The following is a 13,912-nucleotide window of genomic DNA, read 5'->3' as shown; positions in this document are numbered from 1 at the left end:
GTTGGAGGAGAGAGACGGGGTAGAGAGGAGAGAGAGGAGGAGGGAGGGAGAGAGGAGAGGGGGGGAGAGACGGGGTAGAGAGATGAAAGAAGGAGGGAGGAGAGACGGGGGTAGAGAGAGAAGAGAGGAGGGAGGAGAGACGGGGGTAGAGAGAGAAGAGAGGAGGGGAGGAGAGAGGGGTAGAGAGAGAAGAGAGGGAGGGAGGAGAGAAGGCAGGGGTTAGAGAGAGAAGAGAGGAGGAGGAGAGACGGGGAGAGAGAGTGGGGACGGGGTAGAGAGAGAAGAGTAGGAGGGAGGAGAGACGGGGTGTAGAGAGAGAAGAGAGGAGGGAGGAGAGACGGGGTGTGAGAGAGAGAAGAGAGGAGGGAGGAGACGAGGACGGAGGGGGTAGGTGAGAGAGAGAGAGAGAGGAGGGAGGAGAGACGGAGAGAGAGACGGGGTAGAGAGAGAAGAGAGGAGGGAGGAGAGACGGTGGGAGGAGAGACGAGAAGAGAGGAGGGAGGAGAAACGGGGTTAGAGGGGAGAGAGAGAGAGAGAGGAGGGAGGAGACAGACGGGGTAGAGAGAGAAGAGAGGAGGGAGGAGAGACGGGGTAGAGAGAGAAGAGAGGAGGGAGGAGAGACGGGGTAGAGAGAGAAGAGAGGAGGGAGAGAGACGGGGGTGAAAGAGAAGAGAGGAGGGAGGAGACAGACGGGGTAGAGAGAGAAGAGAGGAGGGGGAGAGACGGGGTTATGAGATGAAGAGAGAAGAGAGGAGGGAGGAGAGACGGGGTTAGAGAGAGAAGAGAGGAGGGAGGAGAGAGCGGGTAGGAGAGAGAAGAGAGGAGGGAGGAGAGACGGGGGTAGAGAGAGAGAGAGGAGGGAGGAGAGACGGGGTAGAGAGAGAGAGAGAGGAGGGAGGAGAAGACGGGGTAGAGAGAAGAAGAGAGGGAGGGAGGAGAGACGGGGTAGAGAGAGAAGAGGAGAGAGGTGAGAGGGGAGGAGAGACGGGGTTAGAGAGAGAAGAGAGGAGGGAGGAGAGACGGGGGTAGAGAGAGAAAGAGTGGAGGGAGGAGAGACGGGGTAGAGAGAGAAGAGAGGAGGGAGGAGAGACGGAGGGTAGAGAGAGAAGAGAGGAGGAGGAGAGACGTGGGTAGAGAGAGAAGGAGGAGGAGAGAAGAGGGGGGGTAGAGAGAGAAGAGAGGAGGGAGGAGAGACGGGGTAGAGAGAGAAGAGAGGAGGGAGGAGAGACGGGTAGAGAGAGAAGAGAGGGAGGGAGGAGAGACGGGTAGAGAGAGAAGAGAGGAGGGAGGAGAGACGGGGTAGAGAGAGAGAGAGGGGGGAGGAGAGACGGGGTAGAGAGAGAAGAGAGGAGGGAGGAGACGAGACGGGGTAGAGAGAGAAGAGAGGAGGGAGGAGAGACGGGGTAGAGAGAGAAGAGAGGAGGGAGGAGAGACGGGGTAGAGAGAGAAGAGTGGAGGGAGGAGAGACGGGGTAGAGAGAGAAGAGTGGAGGGAGGAGAGACGGGGTAGAGAGAGAAGAGAGGAGGGAGGAGAGACGGGGTAGAGAGAGAAGAGAGGAGGGAGGAGAGACGGGGTAGAGAGAGAAGAGTGGAGGGAGGAGAGACGGGGTAGAGAGAGAAGAGAGGAGGGAGGAGAGACGGGGTAGAGAGAGGAGGAAGAGAGGAGAGGAGAGGAGAGACGGGGTAGAGAGAGATGAGTGGAGGGGGGAGAGACGGGGTAGAGAGAGAAGAGAGGAGAGACGGGGTAGAGAGAGAAGAGAGGAGAGAGGGGGTAGAGAGAGAAGATGAGGGAGGGGGACGGGGTAGAGAGAGAAGAGAGGAGGGAGGAGAGACGGGGTAGAGAGAGAAGAGAGGGAGGGAGGAGAGACGGGGTAGAGAGAGAAGAGAGGAGGGAGGAGAGACGGGGGTAGAGAGAGAAGAGAGGAGGAGGAGACAGACGGGGTAGAGAGAGAAGAGAGGAGGGAGGAGACAGACGGGGTAGAGAGAGAAGAGAGGAGGGAGGAGAGACGGGGTAGAGAGAGAAGAGAGGGGGAGGAGAGACGGGGTAGAGAGAAAAGAGAGGAGGGAGGAGAAACGGGTAGAGAGAGAAGAGAGGAGGGAGGAGACAGACGGGGTAGAGAGAGAAGAGAGGAGGGAGGAGAGACGGGGTAGAGAGAGAAGAGAGGAGGGAGGAGAGACGGGGTAGAGAGAGAAGAGAGGAGGGAGGAGAGACGGGGTAGAGAGAGAAGAGAGGAGGGAGGAGACAGACGGGGTAGAGAGAAGAGAGGAGGGAGGAGAGAGGGGTAGAGAGAGAAGAGAGGATGGAGGAGAGACGGGGTAGAGAGAGAAGAGAGGAGGGAGGAGAGACGGGGGTAGAGAGAGAGAGAGGAGTGGAGGAGAGACGGGGTAGAGAGAGAAGAGAGGAGGGAGGAGAGACGGGGTAGAGAGAGAAGAGAGGAGGGAGGAGAGACGGGGTAGAGAGAGAAGAGAGGAGGGAGGAGAGAAGGGGTAGAGAGAGAAGAGAGGAGGGAGGAGAGACGGGGTTAGAGAGAGAAGAGAGGAGGGAGGAGAGACGGGGTAGAGAGAGAAGAGAGGAGGGAGGAGAGAAGGGGTAGAGAGAGAAGAGAGGAGGGAGGAGAGACGGGGTAGAGAGAGAAGAGAGGAGGGAGGAGAGACGGGGTAGAGAGAGAAGAGAGGAGGAGGAGAGACGGGGTAGAGAGAGAAGAGAGGAGGGAGGAGAGACGGGGTTAGGAGAGAAGAAGAGTGGAGGGAGGAGAGAGGGGAGTAGAGAGAGAAGAGAGGAGGAGGAGAGAGGGGTTAGAGAGAGAAGAGAGGAGGAGGAGAGACGGGTAGAGAGAGAAGGAGGAGGCTGGCAGACAGACGGGGTAGAGAGAGAAGAGAGGAGGGAGAGAAGAGACGGGGTAGAGAGAGAAAGAGAGGAGGGAGGAGAGAGAGGGGTTAGAGAGAGAAGAGAGGAGGGAAAGAGGAGACGGGGTAGAGAGAGAGAGAGAGGAGGGAGGAGAGACGGGGTGGGTATAGAGAGAGAAGAGAGGAGGGAGGAGAGAACGGGGTAGAGAGAGAAGAGAGGAGGGAGGGAGAGACGGGGTAGTGAGAGAGAGAGAGAGGAGGGAGGGAGAGAGGGGTAGAGACGAGAAGAGTGGAGGGAGGAGAACGGGGGTAGAGAGAGAAGAGTGGAGGGAGGAGAGACGGGGTTAGAGAGAGAAGAGCGGAGGAGGAGAGACGGGGTAGAGAGAGGAAAGATGAGGGGAGGAGAGACGGGGGTAGAGAGAGAAGAGAGGAGGGAGGAGAGACGGGTGTAGAGAGAGAAGAGAGGAGGAGGAGAGACGGGTAGAGAGAGAAGAGAGGAGGGAGGAGAGACGGGGTAGAGAGAGAAGAGAGGAGGGAGGAGAGACGGGGTAGAGAGAGAAGAGAGGAGGGAGGAGAGACGGGGTAGAGAGAGAAGAGAGGAGGGAGGAGAGACGGGGTAGAGAGAGAAGAGAGGAGGGAGGAGAGACGGGGTAGAGAGAGAAGAGAGGAGGGAGGAGAGACGGGGTAGAGAGGAGAAGAGAGGAGGGAGGAGAGGGGGTAGAGAGAGAAGAGTGGAGGGAGGAGAGAGGGGGTAGAGAGAGAAGAGAGGAGAGACGGGGTAGAGAGAGAAGAGAGGAGGGAGGAGAGACGGGGTAGAGAGAGAAGAGAGGAGGGAGGAGAGAGGGGGAGAGAGAGAAGAGAGGAGGGAGGAGAGACGGGGTAGAGAGAAGAGAGGAGGGAGGAGAGACGGGGTAGAGAGAGAAGAGAGGAGGGAGGAGAGACGGGGTAGAGAGAAGAGAGGAGGGAGGAGAGACGGGGTAGAGAGAGATAAAGATGGTGGTATACCAGCTCCTTCCTTGTTGCTATTGCCTAGCTGGAGTTAGAATTTAACATAAAGGAACTAACACAGGCTGAGGTATTGGGTCAACACTATGGACATTGAGTCAACGCTATGGACATTGAGTCAACGCTATGGACATTGAGTCAACGCTATGGACATTGAGTCAACGCTATGGACATTGAGTCAACGCTATGGACATTGGGTCAACGCTATGGACATTGGGTCGACGCTATGGACATTGGGTCAACGCTATGGACACTGGGTCAACGCTATGGACATTGGGTCAACGCTATGGACATTGGGTCAACGCTATGGACATTGAGTCAACGCTATGGACACTGGGTCAACGCTATGGACACTGGGTCAACGCTATGGACACTGGGTCAACGCTATGGACATTGGGTCGACGCTATGGACATTGGGTCGACGCTATGGACATTGAGTCAACGCTATGGACATTGGGTCAACGCTATGGACATTGAGTCGACGCTATGGACATTGAGTCAACGCTATGGACACTGGGTCAACGCTATGGACACTGGGTCGACGCTAGACTGGGGACGCTATGGACATGGGTCGACGCTATGGACATGGGTCGACGCTAGGACATTGGGTCGACGCTTGGACATGGACATGGACATGGGTCGACGCTATGGACAATGGGGACGCTATGGAATTGGGTCGACGCTATGGACATTGGGTCGACGCTATGGAGCACGGGTCGACGCTATGGACATTGGGTCGACGCTATGGACATTGGGTCGACGCTATGGACATTGGGTCGACGCTATGGACACTGGGTCGACGCTATGGACATTGGGTCGACGCTATGGACATTGGGTCGACGCTATGGACACTGGGTCGACGCTATGGACATTGGGTCGACGCTATGGACATTGGGTCGACGCTATGGACATTGGGTCGACGCTATGGACACTGGGTCGACGCTATGGACATTGGGTCGACGCTATGGACATTGGGTCGACGCTATGGACATTGGGTCGACGCTATGGACATTGGGTCAACGCTATGGACATTGAGTCAACGCTATGGACATTGGGTCAACGCTATGGACATTGGGTCAACGCTATGGACATTGGGTCAACGCTATGGACATTGGGTCAACGCTATGGACATTGGGTCAACGCTATGGACATTGGGTCGGTCAATCCAAGCATGTCTTTGGGGAGAACATGCTGTATCTTTTTTCTACTCTTCACCCTCTCCTCCGGGTCACATATCTCCATCTGTCGACCTCTTCTTTCCTTGTTCTCCCTCTGATCAGTGATGGGTCTACACAGACTAGTGTCAGTAGCGCTTCTAGCCAGATGGCAATACAACATATTCAACTAACATTATTCAAGATAAAAACATGTTTAGGTAGAAATAATTACCATTTACAATGAATAGTGGGTTCAACTATTCTGACAGTTTACAGTGCATAACTTTGATTAGGAAGCAAAGAGATAGAAGAATAGAGAGAGAGAGGAAGAGAGAGAGGAAGAGAGAGAGAGAGAGAGAGAGAGAGAGAGAGAGAGAGAGAGAGAGAGAGAGAGAGAGAGAGAGAGAGAGAGGGAGAGAGAGAGAGAGAGAAGAAAAGAGAGGAAGAGAGAGAGAGAGAGAGAGAGAGAGGGAAAGAGAGAGAGGAAGAGAGAGAGAAAGAGAGGAAGAGAGAGGGAGAAGGATAGAGAGAGAGAGGAAGAGAGAGAGGGAGAAGGATAGAGAGAGAGAGGAAGAGAGAGAGGGAGAAGGATAGAGAGAGAGAGGAAGAGAGAGAGAAGGATAAAGAGGATAGAGAGAGAGAAGAAGAGAGAGAGGAAGAGAGAGAGAGAGGATAGAGAGAGAAGATGAGAGAGAGGAAGAGAGAGAGAGAGGATAGAGAGAGAAGACGAGAGAGAGAGGAAGAGAGAGGGAGAGAGAGAGAGAGAGAGAGAGAGAGAGAGAGAGAGAGAGAGAGAAGACGAGAGAGAGAGGAAGAGAGAGAGATGAAGAGAGAGAGAAGGATAGAGAGAGAAGAAGAGAGAGAGGAAGAGAGAGAGAGAGGATAGAGAGAGGAAGAGAGAAAGAAGAATAGAGAGAGAGGGAGAGAGAGAGAGAGAGAGAGAGAGAGAGAAGGATAGATAGGATAGAGAGAGAGAGGAAGAGAGAGAGAGAGAGATAGAGAGAGAGAGAGAAAGAGAAAGAGAAAGAGAGAGAGAGAAGGATAGAGAGGATAGAGAGAGATAAGAATAGAGAGAGAGAAAGAAAGAGAAAGAGAGAGACCACTTTGCCTCCACTGAAACCCTCTCCAGTCTGTCTACCTAATAGTGCAGTACTTTTGTCTCAATAGAGGATGGAGAACAGATACTCCAGTTGGGATGAGGGCCCACTGACCTGAGAAGTAGTGCCGACTCTTCATAAAACTAACCTGACATGCATGGTCAACACACACACACACACACACACACACACACACACACACACACACACACACACACACACACACACACACACACACACACACACACACACACACACACACACACACACACACACACACACACACACACACACAGTGTCTTCACTCTCTTTCCCTGTCTGTTACATATTCTCAGTTTAGTGTTATTCTGTTGTTTTCTTCTTGAAATGTGCATTTCGACCTCCTGTTATAACTAGTAGAAAACAAACAGCTGAACAACAGTCATCTCCAGCATGGTTCAACATCTCTCACTAGGAGGCTTCCCCTGACCACCACTGCAGTGTTTCACCAAGAGGGAACCAGACAGAACCAGACAGAACCAGACAGAACCAGACAGAACCAAACAGAACCAAACAGAACCAAACAGAACCAAACAGAACCAGACAGAACCAGAGAAAACCAGACAGAACCAAACAGAACCAGACAGAACCAGACAGAACCAAAGACAGAACCAGACAGAACCAAACAGAACCAGACAGAACCAAAGACAGAACCAGACAGAACCAGACAGAACCAAACAGAACCAAAGACAGAACCAGACAGAACCAAACAGAACCAAACAGAACCAAACAGAACCAAACAGAACCAAACAGAACCAGACAGAACCAGAGAAAACCAGACAGAACCAAACAGAACCAGACAGAACCAGACAGAACCAAAGACAGAACCAAACAGAACCAAACAGAACCAAACAGAACCAAACAGAACCAAACAGAACCAAACAGAACCAAACAGAACCAAACAGAACCAAACAGAACCAGAGAAAACCAGACAGAACCAAACAGAACCAGACAGAACCAGACAGAACCAAAGACAGAACCAGACAGAACCAAACAGAACCAGACAGAACCAAAGACAGAACCAGACAGAACCAGACAGAACCAAACAGAACCAAAGACAGAACCAGACAGAACCAAACAGAACCAGACAGAACCAGACAGATCCAAAGACAGAACCAGACAGAACCAAACAGAACCATACAGAACCAAACAGAACCAGACAGAACCATACAGAACCAAAGACAGAACCAAAGACAGAACCAGACAGAACCAAAAGACAGAACCAAAAGACAAAACCAGACAAAACCATACAGAACCAAAAGACAGAACCAAACAGAACCAGACAGAACCAAAGACAGAACCAAACCGAACCAGACAGGCCCATATAAAGATGTAGCTGTGCCCATATAAAGATGCAGCTGGGCCCATTTAAAGATGCAGCTGGGCCCATTTAAAGATGCAGCTGGGTCCATTTAAAGATGCAGCTGGGCCCATTTAAAGATGCAGCTGGGTCCATTTAAAGATGCAGCTGGGCCCATTTAAAGATGCAGCTGGGCCCATTTAAAGATGCAGCTGGGTCCATTTAAAGATGCAGCTGGGCCCATTTAAAGATGCAGCTGGGCCCATTTAAAGATGCAGCGGGACCCATTTAAAGATGCAGCTGGGCCCATTTAAAGATGCAGCTGGGCCCATTTAAAGATGCAGCTGGGCCCATTTAAAGATGCAGCTGGGTCCATTTAAAGATGCAGCTGGGCCCATTTAAAGATGCAGCTGGGCCCATTTAAAGATGCAGAGTAAATGGTGGATTACAGCTGCTGACTGAGCACCGTCCTATCAACAGGGTATATTCATATTCCTCAGATGTTGTACTCACAGTCAAAGTGTTTGGGATTTTTTTTTAAGAATGAATAGGCCTCACATCTTTTCTTTTCTCATCATTTACTGACTCCCTACACACACACACACACACACACACACACACACACACACACACACACACACACACACACACACACACACACACACACACACACACACACACACACACACAAACACACACACACACACACACACACACACACACACACACACCACTTTCAACAGATGAGTCATCCACCACTGGAGATGTTCTGTTTGTAGGGTGGCAGGTCAGTAATGTTCTCTGTTTGTAGGGTGGCAGGTCAGTAATGTTCTCTGTTTGTAGGGTGGCAGGTCAGTAATGTTCTCTGTTTGTAGGGTGGCAGGTCAGTAATGTTCTCTGTTTGTAGGGTGGCAGGTCAGTAATGTTCTCTGTTTGTAGGGTGGCAGGTCAGTAATGTTCTCTGTTTGTAGGGTGGCAGGTCAGTAATGTTCTCTGTTTGTAGGGTGGCAGGTCAGTAATGTTCTCTGTTTGTAGGGTGGCAGGTCAGTAATGTTTTCTGTTTGTAGGGTGGCAGGTCAGTAATGTTTTCTGTTTGTAGGGTGGCAGGTCAGTAATGTTCTCTGTTTGTAGGGTGGCAGGTCAGTAATGTTCTCTGTTTGTAGGGTGGCAGGTCAGTAATGTTTTCTGTTTGTAGGGTGGCAGGTCAGTAATGTTCTCTGTTTGTAGGGTGGCAGGTCAGTAATGTTCTCTGTTTGTAGGGTGGCAGGTCAGTAATGTTCTCTGTTTGTAGGGTGGCGGGTCAGTAATGTTCTCTGTTTGTAGGGTGGCGGGTCAGTAATGTTCTCTGTTTGGAGGGTGGCGGGTCAGTAATGGTCTCTGTTTGTAGGGTGGCAGGTCAGTAATGTTCTCTGTTTGTAGGGTGGCAGGTCAGTAATGTTCTCTGTTTGTAGGGTGGCAGGTCAGTAATGTTCTCTGTTTGTAGGGTGGCAGGTCAGTAATGTTCTCTGTTTGTAGGGTGGCAGGTCAGTAATATTCTGTTTGTAGGGTGGCAGGTCAGTAATGTTCTCTGTTTGTAGGGTGGCGGGTCAGTAATGTTCTCTGTTTGTAGGGTGGCGGGTCAGTAATGTTCTCTGTTTGTAGGGTGGCGGGTCAGTAATGTTCTCTGTTTGTAGGGTGGCAGGTCAGTAATGTTCTCTGTTTGTAGGGTGGCAGGTCAGTAATGTTCTCTGTTTGTAGGGTGGCAGGTCTGTAATGTTCTCTGTTTGTAGGGTGGCAGGTCAGTAATGTTCTCTGTTTGTAGGGTGGCGGGTCAGTAATATTCTGTTTGTAGGGTGGCAGGTCAGTAATGTTCTCTGTTTGTAGGGTGGCAGGTCAGTAATGTTCTCTGTTTGTAGGGTGGCGGGTCAGTAATGTTCTCTGTTTGTAGGGTGGCAGGTCAGTAATGTTCTCTGTTTGTAGGGTGGCAGGTCAGTAATGTTTTCTGTTTGTAGGGTGGCAGGTCAGTAATGTTCTCTGTTTGTAGGGTGGTGGGTCAGTAACGTTTTCTGTTTGTAGGGTGGTGGGTCAGTAATGTTCTCTGTTTGTAGGGTGGCGGGTCAGTAATGTTTTCTGTTTGTAGGGTGGCAGGTCAGTAATGTTCTCTGTTTGTAGGGTGGCAGGTCAGTAATGTTCTCTGTTTGGAGGGTGGCAGGTCAGTAATGTTCTCTGTTTGTAGGGTGGCAGGTCAGTAATGTTCTCTGTTTGTAGGGTGGCAGGTCAGTAATGTTTTCTGTTTGTAGGGTGGCAGGTCAGTAATGTTCTCTGTTTGTAGGGTGGCAGGTCAGTAATGTTCTCTGTTTGTAGGGTGGCAGGTCAGTAATGTTCTCTGTTTGTAGGGTGGCAGGTCAGTAATGTTCTCTGTTTGTAGGGTGGCAGGTCAGTAATGTTCTCTGTTTGTAGGGTGGCAGGTCAGTAATGTTCTCTGTTTGTAGGGTGGCAGGTCAGTAATGTTCTCTGTTTGTAGGGTGGCAGGTCAGTAATGTTCTCTGTTTGTAGGGTGGTGGGTCAGTAACGTTTTCTGTTTGTAGGGTGGCAGGTCAGTAATGTTCTCTGTTTGTAGGGTGGCAGGTCAGTAACGTTTTCTGTTTGTAGGGTGGTGGGTCTGTAACGTGGAAAAGAATGGTGTGGTCTCAGAACATTTTTAGAAACCCTACTCTTAGCTGCAGAGTAAAATAATTCCTGCAATTCAAGACATTTTGTTGTCATATGGCAGAGAAAAAAACAGGGGAAACTCAGACTGGGGCAAGGAACAGGTTTGTGTCGAGACAGATCTGGGGTAGGGTACCAAAACATTTCTGCAACATTGAAGGTCCCCAAGAACACAGTGGCCTCCATCATTCTTAAATGGATGATGTTTGGAACCACCTAGACTCTTCCTAGAGCTGGCCGCCCGGCCAAACTGAGCATTTGGGGGAGAAGGGCCTTGGTCAGGGAGGTGACCAAGAACCCGATGGTCACTCTGACAGAGCTCTAGAGTTCCTCTGTGGAGATGGGAGAACCTTCCAGAAGGACAACCATCTCTGCAGCACTCCACTAATCAGGACTTTATGGTAGAGTGGCAAGACGGAAGCCACTCCTCAGTAAAATGCACATGACAGCCCGCTTGGAGTTTGCCAAAAGGTACCTATAGACTCTCAGACCATGAGAAACAAGATTCTCTGGTCTGATGAAACCAAAAGTGAACTCTTTGGCCTGAATGCCAAAGGTCAAGTTTGGAGGAAACCTGGCATCATCCCTACGGTGAAGCATGGTGGTGGCAGGATCATGCTGTGGGGATGTTTTTCACCGGCAGGAACTGGGAGACTAGTCAGGATCGAGGCAAAGATGAACGGAGCAAAGTACAGAGAGATCCTTGATGAAAACCTGCTCCAGAGCGCTCAGGACCTCAGGCTGGGTGAAGGTTCACCTTCCAACAGGACAATGACCCTAAGCACACAGCCAAGACAACGCAGGAGTGGCTTCAGGACAAGTCTCTGAATGTCCTTGAGTGGCCCAGCCAGAGCCTGGACTTGAACCCGGGCGAACATCTCTGGAGAGACCTGAAAATAGCAGTGCAGCAACACTCCTCATCCAACCTGACAGAGCTTGAGAGGATCTGCAGAGAAGAATAGGAGAAACTTGATGCTGTAATCACTGCCAAAGGTGCTTCAACAAAGAACTGATTAAAGGGTCTGAATACTTATGTAAATGTGATATTTCTGTTTTTATTTTGAACAAATTTGAACCCCCAAAAAATATGTTTTCACTTTGTCATTAAGGGTTATTGTGTGTAGATTAAAAATCGATTTAATACATTTTAGAATAAGGATGTAACTTAATAAGGTGAAAAAAGTCAAGGGGTCTGAATACTTTCCAAAGACACTGTAGGGGAAACACTGACACAGCTAAACAGCTCATACAGGCTAGCCTACTAGCTTTGTAGGCTAACAGCAACACCATGCCTATATTGTGGCTTTTTATCTGTTCATTCTCCCGCTTGTGTGAAATCACTTAAAAGGTGGATTGCAAAAAAAAAAAGAAGCTTTTGTTGTTGCCTTATAACAGAACAGGATTAAATGTAGTGGGCTTTCCTCCTCTATCGAGACGGTATTAACTAACCAGGCCATCCAGACAGCTGAAGGACTATGAGAGAGAAATGATCCGCTGAAGGGAGAGAAATGAATCTAAACTCTCAGTTGGCTAACAGGGACACCAGTCCAAAAAATAATTAGAAAAATTAAAATATTCAACGTGGGCTTGTCTTTCTTTTAGCAGCTACCTCTCAAATACTGAAACATTTATAAATGTTGAAATTAATGAGCCTGAGGCCTGGGGGGAATAGAAGTGTTAATGATGACGTGTTCTACGACTTTATAAGTTCAGTTTCACTTCAACTACCTCCCTCACTAATTTCACCAATGAATGATCTGCAAGATACCCATAGACTTTCAGTCACTGCGCTGACGCTAGTTAGCAATTGTGCTAGCTCTGGTTAGCAACCTTCTTCAATCTGCACGCAGAGACAAAAACGGTATCCACGGATTTCAGAAAAACTTAAATAGTTTTTTTACCTAATTTCTACCAGCATGTCACCTGTGAAACTAGAAGGAAACAAACTCTAGATCACCACTCCACACACAGAGACGCATACAAAGCCCTCCCTCCCAACAGCTGCCCAGTGATGCAAGCCTACAAGATGAGCTAAATGCCTTCTATGCTCGCTTTGAGGCAAGCAACACTGAACCATGCATGAGAGCACCAGCTGTTCCAGATGAATGTGTGATCACGCTCTCCGTAGCCAATGTGAGTAAGACCCTTAAACAGGTTAACATTCACGGCCAGATGGATTCAAGGCCGGACGGATTACCAGGACGCATACTCAGAGCATTCGCAGACCTGCTGGCAAGTGTCTTCACTGACATTTTCAACCTCTCCTTGACCCAGTCTGTAATACCTACGTGTTTCAAGCAGACCACCATAGTCCCTGTGCCAAAGAACGCCAGGGTAACCTGTGTAAATTACTAATCGCCCGTAGCACTCACATCTGGAGCCATGAAATGCTTTGAAACGCTGGTCATGGCTCATATCAACACCATCATCCCAGAAACACTGGACCCACTCCAATTCGCATACCGCCCAAATAGATCCACAGATGACGCAATCTTTATTGCACTTCACAGTGGTGCCCCTCAGGGGTGTGTGCTGAGTCCCCTCCAACACTCCCTGTACACCCACGACTGCACGACTCCAACAACATCAAGTTTGCAGATGACAATGGTGGGCCTGGTCACCAACAACAATGACACAGCCTATAGGGAGGTCAGAGACCTGACAGTGTGGTGCCAGGACAACAACCTCTCCCTCAACGTGTGCAAGACATAGGAGCTTATCGTGGACAACAGGAAACAGAGAGTCAAAAAATCACGCCCCCATTCACATCGACGGGGCTGTAGTGGAGTGTGTCGACAGCTTCAAGATCCTCTGTGTCCACATCGCTAAGGACCCTATCACACCAACGCAGTCGTGAAGAGGGCACGACAATGCCTCTTCCCCCTCAGGAGGCTGAAAAGATTTGGCATGGGCCCTCAGATCCTGAAAAAGTTATACAGCTGCACTCATTGAGAGCATCTAGGACCACGCCTCAGGACTACCTGGCCTGATGACTCCTTACTGTCCCCAGTCCACCTGGCCGAGCTGCGGCTCCAGTTTCAACTGTTCTGCCTGCGGCTATGGAACCCTGACCTGTTCACCGGACGTGCTACCTGTCCCAGACCTGCTGTTTTCAACTCTCTAGAGACAGCAGGAGCGGTAGAGTTACTCTGAATGATCGTCTATGAAAAGCCAACTGACATTTACTCCTGAGGTGCTGACCTGTTGCACCCTCGACAACCACTGTGAGATTATTATTATTTGACCCTGCTGGTTATCTATGAACATTTGAACATCTTGGCCATGTTCTGTTATAATCTCCACCCGGCACAGCCAGAAGAGGACTGGCCACCCCTCATAGCCTGGTTCCTCTCTAGGTTTCTTCCCTAGGTTCTGGCCTTTCTAGGGAGTTTTTCCTAGCCACCGTGCTTCTACACCTGCATTGCTTACTGTTTGGGGTTTTAGGCTGGGTTTCTGTACAGCACTTTGACATCAGCTGATGTAAGAAGGGCTTTATAAATACATTTGATTGATCTTGACTGGCTGTATCACCGCTTGGTATGGCAACTGCTCGGCATCCAACCACAAGTCGCGACAAAGAGTGCATACAACCCAGTATATTACTGGGGTCAAACTCCATACCATCCAGGACCTCTATACCAGGTGGTGTCAAAGGAAGGCCCCTAAAAATTGTCAAAGACTCCAGCCACCCAAGTCACAGACTGTTCTCTCTGCTACTGCACGGCAAGCGGTATCCGAGTGCTACCCACACACTGGACTCTACCCCCACACTGACTGGAC

Source organism: Salvelinus namaycush, chromosome 11 (assembly GCF_016432855.1).
Source record: "Salvelinus namaycush isolate Seneca chromosome 11, SaNama_1.0, whole genome shotgun sequence".
NCBI lineage: Eukaryota > Metazoa > Chordata > Actinopteri > Salmoniformes > Salmonidae > Salvelinus > Salvelinus namaycush.
Note: the sequence above shows the minus strand (reverse complement) of the source record.